The sequence below is a fragment of the Chrysemys picta genome, unplaced genomic scaffold (assembly GCF_011386835.1).
Source record: "Chrysemys picta bellii isolate R12L10 unplaced genomic scaffold, ASM1138683v2 scaf4, whole genome shotgun sequence".
Classification (NCBI taxonomy): Eukaryota; Metazoa; Chordata; order Testudines; family Emydidae; genus Chrysemys; species Chrysemys picta.
In genome coordinates this window covers 641,684-646,683 of record NW_027052711.1, presented here as the reverse complement: position 1 = coordinate 646,683, position 5,000 = coordinate 641,684, and the positions used below count along the sequence as shown (strand labels likewise).

The 5,000-nt window shown below is 70.7% G+C and overlaps 1 non-coding gene across 1 annotated transcript; it reads right to left on the bottom strand.

The window, feature by feature from the left end:
• Positions 1 to 1,428: 1,428 nt before the first annotated feature.
• On the bottom strand, positions 1,429 to 1,547 carry LOC135977573 (5S ribosomal RNA). Its single transcript, XR_010595009.1, has one exon. It is a non-coding gene; the product is annotated as a 5S ribosomal RNA (ribosomal RNA).
• Positions 1,548 to 5,000: the final 3,453 nt, after the last annotated feature.

Here is a 5,000-nt window from a genome sequence, read left to right as displayed (position 1 = left end):
AGGCGCCGCAGAGAGGCAGCCTCCGAGGCAGGGAGCGGAGCACCGAGGCTGGGGAGAGGGGAGCAGGAGCCGGGGGCTGGGGGTGGGGGTGGGGGGCGTTCAGGACAACCGGTCAAGCCCCGGGAAGCAGCTGTCAAATGTTCCAAGTCCCCACTCGGCCACCAGGTCCACCCCAGTCTAGCAATGGGGTTGACCTGGCTGACGGCCGGTTAGTATCAAGGTAAACTCACCGTCGTCCACAGGAGGGCAGCTCTCAGGCCGGCCGGCTGCGGCTGACTCTGGGGCGGCGCCCGGTCCCGGCAGCGAGGGGCGGGGGGCGCGGAGCGAGACGGGGCTAACCGGGGGGGGGGGGGCGCCTCCTGCGACTTTGGGGGCCGCGGGTCGTCAGTGGCGTGCAGGCCGGGCCTCTCCCGGGGGATTCGGGGGGGCGGTCCTGCGGGCCGGGCGCAGGGGGCTCGGGCGAGCCCGGGCCGGTCCGCCCCGGGGCCGGGGTCTCCGCCTGCGGCTCAGGGGGGCGCGGGTCGTCGGGGGAGGAAGCCCGGGGGAGCTGCACACCGGCCCGCCAGGCCAGGCCTGGCCTGGATGGCCGCGGGGGGATTCGGGGCGGTCCCGCGGGCCGGGGGCCGGGCGCAGGGGAGGCGGGGGGTCCGAGCGAGTCCGTCCCGGGCCCGGGGCCTCCCCCTGCGGCTTTGGGGTCCGTGGGTCCCCGCTGGCGGAAGCCACTGGGAGCTGGACACCCGCCGTCCGTCCCGCCTGGCCAGGCCTGGCCTGGGTGGCCGCGGGGGGATTCGGGGCGGTCCCGCGGGCCGGCGGCCGGGCGCAGGGGAGGCGGGGGGTCCGAGCGAGTCGGTCCCGGGCCTGGGGTCTCCCCCTGCGGCTTTGGGGTCCGTGGGTCCCCGCTGGAGGAAGCCGCTGGGCGCTGGACACCCGCCGTCCGTCCCGCCTGGCCAGGCCTGGCCTGGGTGGCCGCGGGGGGATTCGGGGCGGTCCCGCGGGCCGGCGGCCGGGCGCAGGGGGTCCGAGCGAGTCCGTCCCAGGCCCGGGGCCTCCCCCTGCGGCTTTGGGGTCCGTGGGTCCCCGCTGGAGGAAGCCGCTGGGCGCTGGACACCCGCCGTCCGTCCCGCCTGGCCAGGCCTGGCCTGGGTGGCCGCGGGGGGGGATTCGGGGCGGACCTGCGGGCCGGCGGCCGGGAGGGTCCGGGCCAGTCCGCCCCATGCCCGGCGTCTCCCCCAGCGGCTTCGGTGGCCCCGGGGGGGGTCCTCCGCGGAGGAAGCCGGGTGGGTGGGGAGCCGGACCCCAGGCGCCCAGACCCGTGACCTGCGGCCGCGACCTCCGACTCGGCAGGAGCGACGAGGGGCTTTCCGGCCCGTCCCCCCCTCTCCTTCCCCCCCAGAAAAGGAGAGAGAGCTGACTCGGACCGGGAAAAGCTGCCTACGGCACCTGGGATTCCCAGGCGGTCACCCATCCAAGTACTAGCCAGGCCCGGGACGGTTTACCTTCCGAGATCGGACGGGATCGGGGGCGTTCGGTCCGGTATGGCCGTAGGCACCCGGCCCCGCGCCTCCTCGCCCGCTTTCCCCTGCCGACGCCCGGGCCTGCCGCACGGTGAGCCCCGGTCGGACTGCCCCCCCCCCTGCGGCAGGGCCCCCGTCTCTCGCGGGCCCGGTCCTTTTTTCCTTTTCGAGCTCCGGGGCCCGGGCTGGCCGCCAGAGCCCCTCCGCCCGCCCTCCCCGGCGTCGGGGAAAATACTGTCCCGGACTTCCAGTGCGCCCGATCCTGTCAGCCGGGGGGTGGGGAGGGGCAGTCCCTCGCTGCGGCCGGGGAGGGTGAGCCCAGGGCGGCTTGCCTGCCGTGCGAGGCCCCTCTCGGCCACCAGGTCAACCCCGAGTCGAAAGGGCTGAAAAATTTTCAGAGTCCCCTCCCGGGCACCAGGTCAACCCGTGGAATCGGACGGGTTCACCTGCTGGCCGGTTCGCTTCCCGGCCACCAGGTCAACCCCTAGGTTGCCGACCGGCCTACCCAGTGGCCGGTTTGCTTTCCGGCCACCAGGTCAACCCCTAGGGGTTTTAACGGGGGCACGCCCGGTGGCCTCTTTCCCGTCCGGTCACCAGGTCAACCCGGATCTCCCTCCTTCCCTGGGCGTCCCCTCCTCGGAGGCGTCAGGTTCCATTTCCCCCCCCCCCCCAGACTTCCAGGGGCCCGATCCAGTCGGCCGGGAGGCAGTCCCTCGCTGCGGCCGGGGAGGGTGAGCCCAGGGCGGCCTGGTCCATGTCTCTAGTGGGCCCGATCCTTTTTTTTTTTTTCGAGCTCCGGGGCCAGGCCCGCCCGGGCAGCCCTCCTCGGAGGCGTGGGGCGATTCCCCCCCCCCCCCAGACTTCCAGGGGCCCGATCCTGTCGGCCGGGAGGCAGTCCCTCGCTGCGGCCGGGGAGGGTCAGCCCAGGGCGGCTTGCCTGCCGTGCGAGTCCCCTCTCGGCCACCAGGTCAACCGCGAGTCGAAAGGGCTGAAAAATTTTCAGAGTCCCCTCCCGGGCACCAGGTCAACCCGTGGAATCGAACGGGTTCACCTGCTGGCCGGTTCGCTTCCCGGCCACCAGGTCAACCCGTGGAATCGGACGGGTTCACCGGCTGGCCGGTTCGCTTTCCGGCCACCAGGTCAACCCCTAGGTTTTAAGGGGGGGACGCCCGGTGGCCTCTTTCCCGTCCGGTCACCAGGTCAACCCGGATCTCCCTCCTTCCCTGGGCGCCCCCTCCTCGGAGGCGTCAGGTTCCATTCTTTTTTCCAGACTTCCAGGGGCCCGATCCAGTCGGCCGGGTGGCAGTCCCTCGCTGCGGCCGGGGAGGGTGAGCCCAGGGCGGCTTGCCTGCCGTGCGAGTCCCCTCTCGGCCACCAGGTCAACCCCGAGTCGAAAGGGCTGAAAAATTTTCAGAGTCCCCTCCCGGGCACCAGGTCAACCCGTGGAATCGAACGGGTTCACCTGCTGGCCGGTTCGCTTCCCGGCCACCAGGTCAACCCGTGGAATCGGACGGGTTCACCGGCTGGCCGGTTCGCTTTCCGGCCACCAGGTCAACCCCTAGGTTTTAAGGGGGGGGGGACGCCCGGTGGCCTCTTTCCCGTCCGGTCAGCAGGTCAACCCGGATCTCCCTCCTTCCCTGGGTGCCCCCTCCTCGGAGGCGTCAGGTTCCATTCTTTTTTCCAGACTTCCAGGGGCCCGATCCAGTCGGCCGGGTGGCAGTCCCTCGCTGCGGCCGGGGAGGGTGAGCCCAGGGCGGCTTGCCTGCCGTGCGAGTCCCCTCTCGGCCACCAGGTCAACCCCGAGTCGAAAGGGCTGAAAAATTTTCAGAGTCCCCTCCCGGGCACCAGGTCAACCCGTGGAATCGAACGGGTTCACCTGCTGGCCGGTTCGCTTCCCGGGCACCAGGTCAACCCGTGGAATCGAACGGGTTCACCTGCTGGCCGGTTCGCTTCCCGGGCACCAGGTCAACCCGTGGAATCGAACGGGTTCACCTGCTGGCCGGTTCGCTTCCCGGGCACCAGGTCAACCCGTGGAATCGAACGGGTTCACCTGCTGGCCGGTTCGCTTTCCGGCCACCAGGTCAACCCCTAGGTTTTAAGGGGGGGGGGACGCCCGGTGGCCTCTTTCCCGTCCGGTCAGCAGGTCAACCCGGATCTCCCTCCTTCCCTGGGCGCCCCCTCCTCGGAGGCGTCAGGTTCCATTCTTTTTTCCAGACTTCCAGGGGCCCGATCCAGTCGACCGGGAGGCAGTCCCTCGCTGCGGCCGGGGAGGGTGAGCCCAGGGCGGCTTGCCTGCCGTGCGAGTCCCCTCTCGGCCACCAGGTCAACCCCGAGTCGAAAGGGCTGAAAAATTTTCAGAGTCCCCTCCCGGGCACCAGGTCAACCCGTGGAATCGAACGGGTTCACCTGCTGGCCGGTTCGCTTCCCGGGCACCAGGTCAACCCGTGGAATCGAACGGGTTCACCTGCTGGCCGGTTCGCTTCCCGGGCACCAGGTCAACCCGTGGAATCGAACGGGTTCACCTGCTGGCCGGTTCGCTTTCCGGCCACCAGGTCAACCCCTAGGTTTTAAGGGGGGGGACGCCCGGTGGCCTCTTTCCCGTCCGGTCAGCAGGTCAACCCGGATCTCCCTCCTTCCCTGGGCGCCCCCTCCTCGGAGGCGTCAGGTTCCATTCTTTTTTCCAGACTTCCAGGGGCCCGATCCAGTCGGCCGGGTGGCAGTCCCTCGCTGCGGCCGGGGAGGGTGAGCCCAGGGCGGCTTGCCTGCCGTGCGAGTCCCCTCTCGGCCACCAGGTCAACCCCGAGTCGAAAGGGCTGAAAAATTTTCAGAGTCCCCTCCCGGGCACCAGGTCAACCCGTGGAATCGAACGGGTTCACCTGCTGGCCGGTTCGCTTCCCGGGCACCAGGTCAACCCGTGGAATCGAACGGGTTCACCTGCTGGCCGGTTCGCTTCCCGGGCACCAGGTCAACCCGTGGAATCGAACGGGTTCACCTGCTGGCCGGTTCGCTTCCCGGGCACCAGGTCAACCCGTGGAATCGAAAGGGTTCACCTGCTGGCCGGTTCGCTTTCCGGCCACCAGGTCAACCCCTAGGTTTTAAGGGGGGGGACGCCCGGTGGCCTCTTTCCCGTCCGGTCAGCAGGTCAACCCGGATCTCCCTCCTTCCCTGGGCGCCCCCTCCTCGGAGGCGTCAGGTTCCATTCTTCTTTTTCCAGACTTCCAGGGGCCCGATCCAGTCGACCGGGAGGCAGTCCCTCGCTGCGGCCGGGGAAGGTGAGCCCAGGGCGGCCTGGTCCATGTCTCTAGTGGGCCCGATCCTTTTTTTTTTTCCGAGCTCCGGGGCCAGGCCCGCCCGGGCAGCCCTCCTCGGGGGCGTGGGGCGATTTCCCCCCCCCCCACCCCCAGACTTCCAGGGGCCCGATCCTGTCGGCCGGGAGGCAGTCCCTCGCTGCGGCCGGGGAGGGTCAGCCCAGGGCGGCCTGCTTGG